We start from the raw sequence: 16600 nt of genomic DNA on the forward strand, positions 1-16600 counted from the left end.
GTCAGAGATATCACTGACATTGCATTGACCTTGTTCTCACCTGCCTGGTTTCAAATGAGCAGATGAGTGCACTTCTGAACTTTAATCCAATGATACCGTGCAGAGTTAAACAATCCCTAATCGTTAGCATGTTCTCAAGATTTTCAAACACTGCCTATGCATAGAAATAGGGTGTGTGTGTCAGAGGGTAGGGGTGGTATGTCAAATTCGTCACAAAAAAAGATGGTGAACCTGGAATTTCAATGTGTTCAAAACTGGTTCACAGGTATTATGAGCATGTATGTTGGGTTTTATTAATTTTTATGTAGTTAAAAATACAGTTAGGGCCTCCCTGGTGGCGCAGTGGTTGAGAGTCCGCCTGCCGATGCAGGGGATACGGGTTCGTGCCCCGGTTTGGGAGGATCCCATATGCCGCGGAGCGGCTGGGCCCGTGAGCCATGGCTGCTGAGCCTGCGCATCCGGAGCCTGTGCTCCGCAACGGGAGAGGCCACAACAGTGAGAGGCCCGCATACCACAAAAAAAAAAAAAAAAAAAAAAAATACAGTTAAAAATAAAATCATAATTAAATGTATGAAGAACCACTGAAGCACTCTCAGCAGAGCACATTTAAGAAAACCACCAGCCTATGATCCTGAAGATTGCTACATAAATGCTTAGACACATAGGAATAGCCCAATATGCTCACATTGGGTATTTCCTGCTAATGAGTTCATTTCAGCCATCGTATGTTTATTCATTATGCTAGTCACTGTGGGGTCATATCCCTGCCAGCAAGTACATAATCCAAGAACATACACAAATAACCAACACACACAAACACACACTATGCATGACTCAATGTGGTTAAGTACTATGCACAGTAAAACTTTCTGCCAAAAGTTATTCACTGATTGGTTTAGTAATTCAATTAAAACTTTTAAAGCTTCTACCAAGTATCAGGCACTGTGGTAGACACTGGAGATGCAACACTGACCAAGATAAGATTCCTGCTCTCTTGGAGCTTGCATCCTAGTTTAGGAGACAGGCCAAATCAAGATAAGAATGAATGAATGAGTTAGTCTCAAAGAGTGCCAAATTCCTAGAAGGAAATAAAAAGACGATATGTTGACTGCAGTTTTGCAACTTCAGCCCTACTGACATATTGTGTCTGATAAGCCTTGACTGCGGGGGTGATACTGTGTATTGTACGATGTGTAGTAGCATCCCTGGCTTCTACCCACTAGGTACCAAGAGCACCTTCTCAGTTATGACAACTAGCAAGATCTCCAAACATTGCCAAATATCCCCTGGGGAGCAAATTCCTCCCCAGTTGAGAACCACTGTGCAAGATTGATGGGAATGAGAATGAGTTTTTTTGTTTTTGTGGGTTTTTTTTTTTTTTTTTTTTTATTGGATGGTCAGGAAAGACCTCTTTGAGGCAAAAAAAAGAAAAAAAAAAGGAAAAAAAGGCAACCAGGAAATATTTTGGAAGAAAGCTTTCCAGGCAGGGTTGAACAGTAAGCACTAAAGCAGTAGGTGATAATGAACTTGAAGTCCTAAAGGAAAAGACAGAGGCTTGTTTGACTAAAGCACAGAAGCAGGAGATGGTATCAGAGAGGCAGACAAGACAAGAACAGATAGAGCTTTACAGGCTGTGGTAGGAAGTTTAGATTTTTTTTTTAATGCAATGAGAAGTTTAGATGAAGGAGAGAATTTCAGATTAACTGTGAAGGAAGAAATGTTTCTAGCTAGACATTTAAAGGAGGATAGGCCTGGATTGTTACAGGCTGGAGTGAAAGACAGAAGCACTCCAGGGACTGATAACAGATCAGAGAGGACAGAACCTGTCTGAGGTGGAACAAAGCAGGTGCACAAATGGAATTGCAGAATTGTCAGAAATGTGGAATCTAATGCAGGAAGAAGGGACTTTTGAGGGGAAACCTCTATTCCAACCACCACTGGGATGACAATTCAGAGGAACACTCTCAAGGAGAGAGTGTTCTAGGCAACATACCGACAGCAGCTGTAAGCTGTGGGACCCACTGCATGTGTATGGACTCTGATTCAGCCCCAAATGTACCCCCTTTAGGGAGGGAGGGCCCAAAGCCAAGTGCAGGCTGAGCTACCTGACAGGAGCCAGAGACCAGTAATCCTGGGACGGGCAGCTAACAGCAGAAACATGTCAATGGCTTGATCCTAATACGTTCTTGTTAGAGGTTTACAGAGGAAACACTTTCAGACCAGTAAAGACAAAGATCATGAACTTTAGCTCTTTATTCCAACTCCCTCATTGTTGGACCATTACTACCATTTAAAAAATATTGGCATGTGTGAGGCATTGTTCTAAATGATTTTCTCATTTAATCTTCTGAACAAGCCTATAAGGTAGATTCTCTTATTTTCAGCATTAAAAAAAAAAAAAAAGCACTGGAGTCTCAAGATATTCTGTTACTTGCCCATGGAATCTGAAACCTAAGTAGTTCTGGCTCAAGTCCAATCTCTGAACCACCTCATAATACTCAGATAAATCAACCAATACTATACACTGCTCAGATGAATCAAACTGACACAGGTGATTCCCAGCTAATGTCTGGTTGAGGAATAATTTGTAATAAATTGCTAGCATTTGAATACCCACCAGTGCCAGTTATTTTTCTAAGCACTGTAAATGCATTATCTTGTTTCATCTTCACAAAACCCACAAGAAAGGTCCTATCAGTTGTCTCATTTTATAGATGAGAAACCTGAGGGCGAGAGATCTTAACTAACTTGTCCAAAGTCACACAAACAGCAAGTGGTAGAACTGAGATTGTAATTTAGATAGTCAAATGCCCAGGTCTTCCTCACTAACTCTAAATCATAGAACCCAGTTCTCTTCCAACAACAAGAAACTTTTAGAAACTCTTATATAATCTTATTTTGTAAAAATAAGACATATGATTGAAAAGATTGCAACATTATTTAAAAGACGTTCACAAAGATGTCTGACAATGTTCTAAGCAGAGGCAACCCCTTGGAAAGCCTCCATTACTGTGTTTCTGTTTGTGCAGTAGTTCCAAAGAAAATATGATAAATTCACTTATTAATTCATTTCACATGATACCTTAACTTCTAAATAAGCGTAGGAAAAGAGGGCTTTGTGCATTGATTCTGTAGTCTCTTGTTAATGCATAGGCCAGTTAACGAGTTCAGATATGTCCAAGTTACTTCAGGTAAAGATCTGTTGCTACCCCATCTGTACTCCCTCACCAGTTCTTCTAACCAAACACAATCTGAGGAATCAAGAAAGACCTAGAGTTGCAGAAGTTACTGTTTTGGGATCTGTGTATTTGACGTCAGAATGACAGACTGTTACTACCTAGGTGTTAGCACACTTCCGGTGGCACCAGTGTGACCTAAGAGATTGACCCAATCTGTTGGTGACGCAATCTGTTGAAACGTGTGTATTCTCAAACAAAAAAATTGGAGGTATTAAAAGGCATCCATGAAGCAGTAAGAGAAAAGCCAGTACTTGGCATCAGAAATTGCAGATTTGGGTTCAACTGTACCATTGACAAGCTTTGTGGCCTTGGGCAAGTCACTACAACAGCTCTGAGATTAGGGCTCTTCATTACGCAGGAGGCAACATCATCCTGACCCTGGCTACCAGGCAGGTGGCAGTGCAGATCAATAAAACAATGAATGCATGGGTGGTTTATGGACTGTATGATGATGCTCTAACAACAAAGGACAACATTCACACTAGAGATGTCAAACAGCTGTTACACAGCTGACTCTTTACTGAACTGGGGAGAGTACATCTCATCTTTGTCCTCAGGTCTTTTTGACAATGGCAGTGTGCTGCAGTCAAGCTGACCCTCAAGCCTATGTGTTCTGGAGCTAGAGGAGAGACGAGGTCAATGGGAATAAGATATTTATGCTTCTGGCAGCTGCTTGAGATAGAAACAGAAAATTCTTGTTCTTTTAAGGCTTTAAGTCCAACCTGTCTAGGTACAACTAATGTGAATGAGACAACCTTTGCAGGCCCAGTAGCAACTATCTTTGAAATCTTTAATAGTAATAATACCAACAACAATAATTGTAGCTCATGTATCAGTTAACTGCTTTTACAAACAAAATGCTCTAAGATTCATAGGCTTAAGAACAGTTATTTATTCTTAGTTCTCTAACTGTGTATTGGCTGAGCTCAGACAGGCAGCCCTGACTCAGACTGAGGCCCGCAGTCTGGGGCTTGGCTTCTCATCCCGGGTTAGGCTCATGTCTGTTCATTCTGCAGCCGAGGCAAAGGGGGCAGTAGCTACCGGGGCCAAGGCCTTTTCAAAGCAATGTCAGAGGTGAAGGGAGCCTGTGTGTCAGCACATTTCAGGCCTCTGATTGAATCTGTCTAGGTCATAGTCACTAGGCATTTATTATGTGTTCAAGCAACTGTATACTAAGAGCTTTACCCCCATTCTTTCATATAATTTTCATAACAATCCTGTAAAGCCAGGCCTATTTTTATCCTCGTTTTAAAGACAAAGAAATGGAAGTAAAGAGAAATTAAGAAACTTTCCCCATAACCTGCAGCTAGTCAGTGGCAGGGTCAGGATTCTCATATAGGCAGTGGGACTCCAGGGATTTGCCAGTATATTCTATTGTCTGCTTAAATCCTTAATCCATCAACACTGCAATTAAAATGGGACTAGTTTCAAAGCATTGAATACATCTGGGTTCCCATACCATGACATTTAAAAAATATATGAATTTTGTTTTATTTATGTTACGAGATATTTGCTCTGCACAAAGCATATATAACATGCATCTACCCTACGATGTCTAATAAAATCAACACATAAATCTACCACCCAGAATCTAGAATATTGCCATATCTTCGTATGTTCTTTCTCTGTATCACCCTTCTGCCTCTTCACTGAAGATAACCGCTCTCTTGAATTTTGTGTTTATCATTCACATGCTTTTTTAAACAGATTGATCATATATATATATCTGTGTCAAATAATTTTGCTTGGTTGAAACATCAACTGTGCTGTCATATGTATCTATAGTTAATCCATTTCTTATTGTTATATAATAGTACATTTAGGGACTTCCCTGGTGGTCCAGCGGTTAAGATTCTACACTTCCAATGCAGGGGGCACAGGTTCGATCCCTGGTTGGGGAACTAAGATCCCACATGCCATGCAGCGTGGCCAAAAAAATAGTGCATTTAGTGAATATATCACAATATATCACTTATCCTACCAATGAATATTGGGTTTCTTCTAGTGTAATGCTATTAAAAATAAAGCTTCTGTGGACAACCTCACTAGTAATGTATAAGGGTTCCTGTGTGGCACATCCTTACCAACACTTGGTATTGTCAAACTCATAATTTAGGAAAGTAAAATAATATTGTATTGTGATGTTAATTTGTATTTCCTTGCTCACTAAGAAGTTTTGGCACATTTTTCTTAGGTAATCTACCATATATGTTTTCTTTTCTGTCACCTGCTTATTCATGTCCCTGACCAATTTTCCTACTGGGCTATTTATTTTATTGATTCATATCAGTAATATATGTATTATATTTATATAAAATTGTCCATTACATGTATTAGTAATGTTTTCTCTCAGTTATGTTTTGTCTTTTCATTCTATTTATGGCAAATAGTGAAAAGATTTACCAATCTTTTCCTTCATGGTTGGTCTGACTTTAATAGTGTCCCCTTAAAATTCATGTCCACTCAGAACCTGTGAATGTGACTTTATCTGGAAATAAAGTCTTTGCAAATATATAATCAAATTAAGATGAGGTCACAATGGATTAGGGTAGGCCCTAAATCCAATCACTGGTCTCTTACAGGAGGGAAATTTGGACAGAGAGAGAGAAGAGCCACAGGGAAGAGGACCACATGACAACAGAGGCGGACACTGGAATGGGGCCACTGCAAGCCAAGGAAAACCAAAGCTTGTCAGCAAGGACCTGAAGCTGGGAAGAGGCAAGGAGTGATTCTTCCCTAGAGCATTCGGAAGGCACAGGGGCCTTCTAGCCTTCAAAACTGTGAGGGAATAAATTTCTGTGTTGTAAACCACCCAGTTTGTGGTAATTTATTACAGCAAGCACAAGAAACGAATACAATGGTTAACAATTTTTGTGTTATAAATTTTTTTAATCCTAAAGCTATCAAAATACTCACTATATTTTCTTCTAAAATTTGAAATACTTTGCCTTCACATTTAAATTTTTAATTCATCAAGTACTGATTTTGTTTATGGGCATGAAATAGGGAACCCATTATATTGTTTTGTTTGTTTGTTTTCCTATTTGGGTAATAAATTGTCCTAGTACCATTTATTGAGAGGTGCAATTTTTTCTCCACAACTTTGCAAAGGTTCCACTGTATACGAAAGTGCCACTTAAGTCTGGGTTTCCTTTTGGGCTTTCGAGTATGTTCCATTGGTCAAATTGCCTATCACACTATTCTGTGCTGATTATTATAAATGTATTGTAGTCTTCCTATCTGGTAGAGCTAATATTTTCATGTTTTTCCTCTCTTTTTTCTTCAGGAGTCTCTTCGTTGTTCTCAGGCATTTGATCTTCCATTTAAATTTAAAATCAGCTTGTAAAGCTCTTTTTTAAAAGTCTGTTGGGACTTTGATTAGAATTTTATATAATCTATAGGTCAACTTGGAAGAGTTAACATTTTTATAATATTAGCCTTTCTATTCATAAAAGTGATTACCTATTATTATTTATATTTTAAAATGAAGTAATAAAGTGTTCTAATTTTCTGCACATCAGTCTTACACACTTACTATTGAATTTATTCCTAAGTACCATATATTCTTTTTTTTTTTTTTTTTTTGGCGGTGCCACATGGTATGTGGGATCTTAATTCCCTGATCAGGGATTGAACCCACACCCCCTGCAGTGGAAGCATGGAATCTTAACCACTGGACCACCAGGGAAGTCCTGTAAGTACCATATATTCTTTGTTACTCATGTAACATCTTTTCAAAATTGTGTTTTAAAACTTTTTGCTTATATATAATTGCAATTTTGATTGCCAGTATTATATCCACCTTGCTAAATTCTATTGTGTTAACTTATTTATACATAACTCACAGTTTTCTACGAGAATAATCACATGCCAAAAAAAGATGGGAGCTTGGTTTCTTCCTTTCTAATTCTTACACTCTCTGCATCTCTCTCTTTCCTTGCTGTACTGGCTGGGTCTCCAGTATAATGCTGTATAGTAGCAGTAAAAGTGGGCATCTTTGTCTTGTTCCTAGTTTTACATGTAATGCTTCTACTGTTTTACTGTTAAGAATTATGTTTGCTGTAGGTTTTCATACTCTTTAACAGATTAAAGAAATTCTTTTCTATTCATAGTTTGCTAAAAGTTTTATCACAAATGAGCTTGGAATTTATTAAGGGCTTATTTGACATCTATTGAAATTATGTGGTTTTTATCTTTCAATGCATTAATGTGGAAAATATATGAATAAACTTATTTAAAAGCCACTTTATAAGAGGTATGATTGACACACAAAAAGCTATACACATGTGTACATCTTAATGAGTTTGGCATTAAGTATACATCCATGAAACCATCATGACGATCTATGCCATAAACAAATCCATCACTTCCAAGTTTCCCCACCCTCTTTATTTATTATTAGTTTTGAGTGTTATAAAAACACTGTACATAATATCATATTCTGAGCAAATTTTTAATTATATAATACAATATTGTTAGCTATAGGTACTATGCTGATCTCCAGGGTTTACCCATCTAGCATAACTGAAACTTTGTATCCATTGACTAATACCTTCCTGTTTTCTCCTTCTCGAGGCCTCTGGCAACCACCATTCTACTCTCTTCTATGAGTTCGACTATTTTAAACTTCTCATGTAAGTGGTATTCTGCAGTATTTGGTCTTCTGTGTCTGGCTTATTTCACTTAACATAACGTCCTCCAGGTTTATCCATTGTCACAAATGGAAGGATTTCCTCATTTTATAAGGTTGAATAATATTCCACTGTGGGTATATACCACATTTTCTTTATCCTTTCACCTGTTATGGGCATTGAGGTTGTTTCCATGTTTCAGCTATTACAAATAATGCTATAATGAATATGAGGTCACAGATCTCTTCTACAGTGATTTCACTTTGTTTCGATATACACCCAGGAGTGTTATTGCTAGATCATAAGGTAGTTTTATTTTTAGTGTTTTGAGGAACCTCCATACTCTTTTCCAAAATGGCCGTACCAATTTACATTCCCACCAACAGTGTACGTGGGTTACCTTTTCTCCACACCCTTGCCAACCCTTGTTATCTTTTGTCTTTTAAATAATAGCCATCCTAAGATGTGTGACATGATATCTCACTGTGGTTTTGATTTGCATTGTTCCTGATGATTAGCCGTGTTGAGCATCTTTTTGTATACCTATTGCCTATCTGTTTGCCTTCTTTGCAGAAATGTCTGTTCAGTTCTTTTGCCCATTTTCAAATTGGGTTATGTGTTTTTTGCTATTGAGTTGTAAGAGTCCCTTACATTTTTTGGTTATTAACCCTTTATCAAATACATTGCTTGCAAATATTTTCTCCCATTCCACAGGCCGCCTTTTTATTTTGTTGATTGTTTCCTTTGCTATGCAGAAACTTTTTAGTTTGATATAGTCCCACTTGTCTATTTTTGCTTTGGTTTCTTGGGCTTTGGTGTCACACCCAAGAAATCATTGAAGAAACATTTAATGTTAACTTACCTTTGAATCCCTGGAATAAGTTCAATTTAGTTTTGATGTACTGCCTTTTGTACAGATTGCCAAATTTTATTTTGCTATTATTTTGATTAATATCTTTGCATTTATACTTATGAATGACATCACTTCTTGTTTCCACTTTGGCTCATAGAATGGAATTGTGGAGTAGTCTCTCCTTTTGTATTCTGTGAAAGAATCTGCATGAAATTGGAATGATTTGTTCTTTGAGAGTGTCGTAGAATTTTCCTAGAAAGCCATCTGGGTCTGGTGCTTTCTTTGTGCGAATGAATTTATACATTTATAAAAGATTTGAGGGATACAATTAATAAGGCTGACTCAATAGAAAATACACACTAAACCTTGTGCCTAACAACTAAATGGGACACATTCTTCTTAAGTGAACATGGAACTTTTATAATATATTACCATGTTTTATGCCAAAAAGTAAGACTCAGTCATTTTCAAAGAGCTAACAATATTGAACAGATTAATAAAATAAATAATATTTAATAAGATGGACACATGCCAGCCATTTCATAAATGAGAATGCTATAGATATATATGATATATGCTATATATATATATATATATATATATATATATATATATATATATATATATATATAATGCTATAAATATCCTAATGTGATGTTAGAGTGTCTCTCTCTGTGAGTCTCACAATTTTTGCTTTACATTTTGTGAGGCTATTTTGTGAAGTGGTTACATGTTTAGAATTATTGTGTCTTCCTAGTGAGTTGAGACTTTCACTTTTATTTAATGACTTTTTTTTTATTTAATGACTTTTTATGCCTAATAATCTTTGAATTAATTTTTTCTGTATACATTTACATGCATGAACCACACATGTTTATTTTCTAGCACAGCTCTAATGTCAAAGAGCTGGCCACACTGGATACAAAAATAGACTTTCATTTGTCAAATATCTGATTATTTTTGACAACTTTTAAAAGTTGGTTGCTCATTTTTATTCCATCTTTTATTTCTTTAAATAGTTCATATAGTGATTTATATTCTGTATCTGATATTCCTACATCAAGTAATTAGGTGCTTAAATTTGATTGCTAGCTTGCTTTTGCTGACTCTCCCTCGTGGTGATTATGAGCTCCTATTGGTTGACCTTGATGAATTGGGAACCTGGGGGTGGGAGTGGTGCACTACAGTGAGGATACCTTGCAGTATGCAGACTTTGCTTTTGCTTCTGCTGAAAGTCAGGGGATACTACTAGCCTGGGAGGATTGTAGATCCCTCGGGGGCCACCGGCTTAATCTAAGAATCTCAGGCTTGGCTTGTCTAATTACCCTTGACAGTCATGTTCCAATAAATCTAGAGATAAACAGTACACAAGTATATACAGACATAGTATATCTGATAGTGTATAAAGTAACTATTCTACAGCACTTTATATCCTCCTCGTCCCATCATTCACTCCAGCTACTGATGTCATCATGGATTTCTTCCAAGTTTTTGATCAAGTTTCTTCCAAGTTTGCTGTCACAACCTCACGGTGATTCACTTGTTTTGAAGGTTGGGTCAGTTTCCAATATTTTACTCTTTGCATTTCAGTGTCATGAAATAGCTTCAATACTTCTTTCATTGTGAAGTTTTTGCCAGTCTTCACGTATCTCTTGCTTCTTTCCCCAAAAGTTATCTAAGAAGTCATGGCGTGTGGTACCTACAAGAAGCTGCTTAATTCCTGGGCCTGTGAGGTAGTTGATGTCCAAGGGGCTACTTCTGACCTTGGGGGCTGGGAGCAGATGGATAAATGTGCCCTCGTCCTTAAGGTGGATAGCTTAGGTGGGGCCCTAGTCTATCAAGATTATTAAGATTAATGGCCTTATAAGAAGAGAAAGCAAAAGATCTCTATCTCTCTCCTTGTGTGCAAGCACACACACAAGCATGGGAGCGTGAGGAAGATTACTGCCACCTACGAAGCAAGAAGAGATGCATCAGAATGAAATCTACCTAGCTGGCAACTTGTTCTTGGACTTCTCAGCCTCCAGAACTGTGAAAAATAAATTTCCATTTTTTTAAAATCACCCAGTCTGTGGTATTTTGTTATGGCATTCCAAGCTAAGACAAGGTGTTTTATTTCTTTGTTAAAAAAAATCCTGTCAAGAGTAGTTTAAACTCCGCTTGCCTTCTTTGCATCATATAACTTAATGATACTGAGCCAGCATCTCTTCTATGGAAAATTGTCATACCCTTTTCTAAGTATGAATCAGCTTCCAACATTTTATCCTTGAGCTTCAATGTCATGAAATATCTCCAAGAGCTCTTTAATGTGAATTTTTTTGCTGATGTCACTTCCTCTAGGACACCTTCCTATTTTCATCACAATTCCTTTCCTCATTTATGCTGATAAGTTTGCCTTCACTAAGTCCCTCTAACTGTACATCTATGTAGGTTAAAAGATGACATGTCTATCGTTTAATCATTTGAATCCTACATCTGAAAACTATTAGCTGTGTGATTTGACAAATTACTTATTCTAATTTTTTTGAGTCTTAACATCTTCATTTGTAAAATGAAGCTAATAACAGCATTTAGCATTGTTTTTGTTTTGTTTTTTCTTATTATTCATTAGGCACTTTTACACCAGGTAGGATGCTAAAAATATTAATATGGTAATGCCTAGGAAATATTACATTTAATATTTCTTTTCTGTATAGATGTTAGTGTTTTCCATATTATTTGGTAAATGTGTATTTTTTAAATTGATGTATATTTTACTTACAATATTGTGTTAATTTCAGGTGTACAGCAAAGTGATTCAGTTATATATATATTTTTTCAGATTATTTTCCATTATAGGTTATTATAAGATATTGAATGTATTGATAGTTCCCTGTGCTATACAGTAAATCCTTACTGCTTATCTGTTTTAAATATAGTGGCTTGTATCTGTTAATCCCAACTTCCTAATTTATTCCTCGTTTTCTATAACTGTGAGCCTGTTTCTGTTTTGTACAGAGATTTTTAGTTTCCACATATAAGTGATATTATGTAATTGTCATTCTCTGTCTGACTTACTTCACTAAATATAATATTCTCTAGGTCCATCCATGTTGCTGCAAATGGCAATATCTCATTCATTTTTATGGCTGAGTAATATATTCTTTGGATTTTTTTTGGTCTTCCCCCAAAGATGGCTTACATGTTTAAAACACACTCTGCTCATCTCAGTTGCTGTTTACCCATAAGATTAGAATACCATTCAGAAAAGTCATGACCTGCAAATGAATATGAACGGTCTCTTTTCATATGGCTTATTTTTAAAGAATAATTAAAATAATTAGTGGTTAAGTATACTTGGCTCAATGCTTCTTGTGACCTTTCCACTAAGGTTACTAGAAATGAACCAATGCATACAAGCAAGTCAAAATAATATCACCTAAAAATGACTATATCCTTGATTTATAAAGCCTCTTGCAACACAATACTTAAACTAAGAAACACCAACTTTTAAAGTCCTGCCGCCAGTTTCTGTAGAGTAATGCTGTCTTACTATAATTTCTATTATTTTAACTTTTTCTTATCTATTTATAACTTATTGAGCAATCCACAAAAATGCTATTTTTTTTAAATTTATTTTTAACATTTTTATTGGAGTATAATAGCTTTACAATGGTGTGTTAGTTTCTGCTTTATAACAAAGTGAACCAACTATATGTATACATATATACCCATATCCCCTCCCTCTTGAGCTTCCCTCCCACCCTCCCTATCCCACCCCTCTAGGTGGTCACAAAGCACTGAGCTGATCTCCCTGTGCTATGCGACTGCTTCCCACTAGCTATCTGTTTTACATTTGGTAGTGTGTATGTGTCCATGCCACTCTCTCACTTCGTCCCAGCTTACCCTTCCCACTCCCTGTGGCCTCAAGTCCATTCTCTACATCTGCATCTTTATTCCTGTCCTACCCCTAGGTTCTTCAGAACCATTTTTTTCTTTTTAGATTTCATATTTATGCGTTAGCATACGGTATTTGTCTTTCTCTTTCTGACTTACTTCACAGACTCTAGGTGCATCCACCTCACTACAAATAACACAATTTCGTTTCTTTTTATGGCTGAGTAATATTCCATTGTATACATGTGCCACATCTTCTTTATACATTCATCTGTCGATGGACACTTAAGTTGCTTCCATGCCCTGGCTATTGTAAATAGAGCTGCAATAAACATTGTGGTACATGACTCTTTTTGAATTATGGTTTCTGCAGGGTATATGCCCAGTAGTGGGACTGCTGGGTCGTATGGTAGTTCTATTTTTAGTTTTTTAAGGAACCTCCATACTGTTCTCCATAGCGGCTGTATCAATTTACATTCCCACCAACAGTGCAAGAGGGTTTCCTTTTCTCCACACCCTCTCTAGCATTTATTGTTTGTAGATTTTTTGATGATGGCCATTCTGACCAGTGTGAGGTGATATCTCATTGTAGTTTTGATTTGAATTTCTCTAATGATTAATGATGTTGAGCATCCTTTCATGTGTTTGTTGGCAATCTGTATATCTTCTTTGGAGAAATACCTGTTGAGGCCTTCTGCCCATTTTTGGATTGGGTTGTTTGTTTTTTTTGATATGGAGCTGCATGAGCTGCTTATAAATTTTGGAGATTAATCCTTTGTCAGTTGCTTCGTTTGAAAATATTTTCTCCCATTCTGAGGGTTGTCTTTTGGTCTTGTTTATGGTTTCCTTTGCTGTGCAAAAGCTTTGAAGTTTCATTAGGTCCCATGTGTTTATTTTTGTTTTTATTTCCATTTCTCTAGGAAGTGGGTCAAAAAGAATCTTGCTGTGATTTATGTCATAGCGTGTTTTGCCTGTATTTTCCTCTAAGAGTTTTATAGTGTCTGGCCTTACATTTAGGTCTCTAATCCAGTTAGAGTTTATTTTTGTGTGTGGTGTTAGGGAGTGTTCTAATTTCATTCTTTTACCTGTAGCTGTCCAGTTTTCCCAGCACCACTTATTGAAGCGGCTTTCTTTTCTCCATTGTATATTCTTGCCTCCTTTATCAAAAATAACGTGACCATATGTATGTGGGTTTATCTCTGGGCTTTCTATCCTGTTCCTTTGATCTATATTTCTGTTTTTATTATTGACTTTATAATATATAATTCCCTAATCAAATACTAATGAAAACTTTAATTCTCCAAAAATCACATGTTCTCTAGAGATTTATTATTTTGATAAACAGTTTATTGTTTGAGCTGCAAAAGGGGAACTGGCATGTATACATGGGCTTCTTCTTTAACTTAAGCATCTGCTAAGAAAAGGAAGCCACATAGGTGTTTCTTCTACATAGAATTGGTTTTAGGATTGTAATGCAAAAGACCACTTTGAAAAGATTGTTTTCTAACTTTAATCAGACCTTGATCATATTTAGGAAATATGAAAAAAAAAAGACTGCTGCATTAAAAAGTTTGTTTTTTAAATGAATATAAAGCATGGGTTAGTCATTCCTGACAGTTTGATGAGATAAGGGAGGTAAAAAAACACACACACACAAACTAGCTACTATCACTCTTGACTTAAATCTATAATTTTTCTGTGTTCTGTTTCCATGAAGGTGAGTTTCAGGTGAAGAATAATAACTCTGAATAGAGTTATAACTCTGTGAAGAATAATATCTTCCATCTAATCAGAGGTTTCTTTGAATAATTACCTTCTTGGCTAACCTGGAACACTGAGATTATATATTTATAAAATATATTACATATATTATATACATTTATAATAGATTATATTAATAGATTATATATATATATATATATAATCTCAGTGTTCCAGGTTAGCAATTATAAAAATATATTTTTAATATAAATATATTATATATATGTATATAGCGATATATATAAAATATAGGAAACTTCAATCATTACAATATTTTAGGTAAGGTAGCCATACTGGCTAAAATAAAAGCAATGGAAAATAACATGAGTTAGGAGCCCTCATATATTTCTGATGTGAGTGTTAACTGGCAACCACTTTTGGAAACTGACATTTTCTACCAAAGATGAAAATATGTATAGTCCATGACCCAAAATTTCCACTCCTAGGTACATTCACAACAGAAATGTGTACATGTTCATAAAAGATATGTATTTGAATATTCATAGCAGCATTATTTTTAGTAGCCCTGAACTGGAAACTAGCCAAATGCTCATGCCACTGGAATGGATTCATAGCAGTATATTCACTCATCAGCAATAAGGATGAACCATCTGAATGTCATGCAGTCTCATGGATCAGCTTACAAACTCAATGCTGAATAAAAGTCAGACACACAAAAAGTACATACCATATGATTCCATTATATAAAGTACAATGTAGGCAAAATTAGTCTATCTTGTGAAAAGTCAGAATAGTTGTTATTCTGTGGGTTAGGGGAGTCATATCTGAACAAAAGCATGAGGGGGCTTCTAATGTGCTTGTTTGTGAGTGCTGCTCACACAGGTGTATACAGTTTGTGAAGCTATATTTAACTGTACACTTCCATGTGTACATTTCTCTCTGTAAATTACAGCTAAATAAAAATGTAGGCCTATAAAATAAAAATAAAATGCTTGTGACAAGATAATTTCATTTGCTCACTTCAATTTATACAGTCTTTATGTTAATTTGAGAATAAACAGCTGTGTACTTAATAACAAGACTATCTTCTTCCTTCCAGAATATTCTTTACAAATTAACTAGTGATACATTCACAAAACACGATGCAAAATCTAGTTCTTCTACAAAATGATGGAGTAGTGTTTTCATAGCACTGCAGTAGCATTGTTGTAGTTCTGCCACTTATTTTCCTGATAGGCCTTAACTAGGTTAAAACACCTGAAGATTGCAAAATAAATATTTTGTACCCCACTTCAGAAAGGCATTTTATTACACAAAATCTGTCCCTCTAGAAAATATAGCATAGTTAACTGGATTTGCATACTACATACTATTGAGGTTTAGGGTCAGAACTTTGCTCTTAAAATAAAAAGTATGTAGAGTCGAAATTACCCCTGAAAATTCTCCGATAATGTGACAGACCAGAGATTGAATTACAACTCACAACCCTACAAGATAGATGATTTTTCCTCTAACACTACTTTGACCATTTTTTACTCTGATTTACTATGAGATAAAGGAGCTGGCTTGAATTTAGAGCCATATTACTAAAAAGAAACAAAAATATCAAAATCACATCCATCTCCGAGGCACCTGGAGCTGTAATTACCTGAGCTAACAGTAGATTTATAGTCCCCAAATCAGAGTTCCTGTAGGACACATATTCATTGTGTAAAATGGCTGGCTAGTTATCCATAATACTTAAATTATTTTCTCTTTCATTCTCTCCCAATCCCCAGATCTGGCCCCTCTGTGGTGCACTCATAGTTGAATTCACAAAAATTAATCCCAGATATGGAACTCCACTGTACTAAGAAAAGGCCTGAACTTTATAGCCACACATATCTGGATTAATGGCCTGGTCTCTCACTCACTGTCAACTGATGAAACTTAAGGTTTACTGATCCGAAAAATGGGAATGATATCTTACATTGTAGTGGTAAACCTGAGAGATAAATGTATATAAACACCTCATCAGTTGTATAGTATCTCACACATTTGGAGTTCTCAGTAAATTACAACTTTTATTATTGTGGTAGAAGGATATGAAAACAAATAAAAGATATGGAATTAGTACGACATATTCCCAAAACAGAGTTAAAATTAATTACTCTTTTTTAAAACTTTTTGGAAAACAATTTAAAAATTTTTAAATACATACATTTCACCCAACTCAGGGTCCTTGACATAAAGCTCAAGACCATGTGACAAAAGGGGTTTCCTTTCAAGGGCCCATTCTT

At 36.0% G+C, this 16600-nt stretch overlaps 1 long non-coding RNA gene across 1 annotated transcript in view; it reads left to right on the plus strand.

Moving 5' to 3' along the window:
* The window catches only part of LOC307058677, a 44913-nt gene extending 39025 nt beyond the window's left edge, over positions 1–5888 (plus strand). Inside the window, exon 3 of the long non-coding RNA XR_013811101.1 lies at positions 5822–5888. This is a non-coding gene — a long non-coding RNA (uncharacterized lncRNA). The remainder of the gene's footprint in view (positions 1–5821) is intronic.
* Positions 5889–16600: the final 10712 nt, after the last annotated feature.

The sequence above is a fragment of the Hyperoodon ampullatus genome (genome assembly GCF_949752795.1).
Source record: "Hyperoodon ampullatus genome assembly, chromosome: 10".
Classification (NCBI taxonomy): Eukaryota; Metazoa; Chordata; class Mammalia; order Artiodactyla; family Ziphiidae; genus Hyperoodon; species Hyperoodon ampullatus.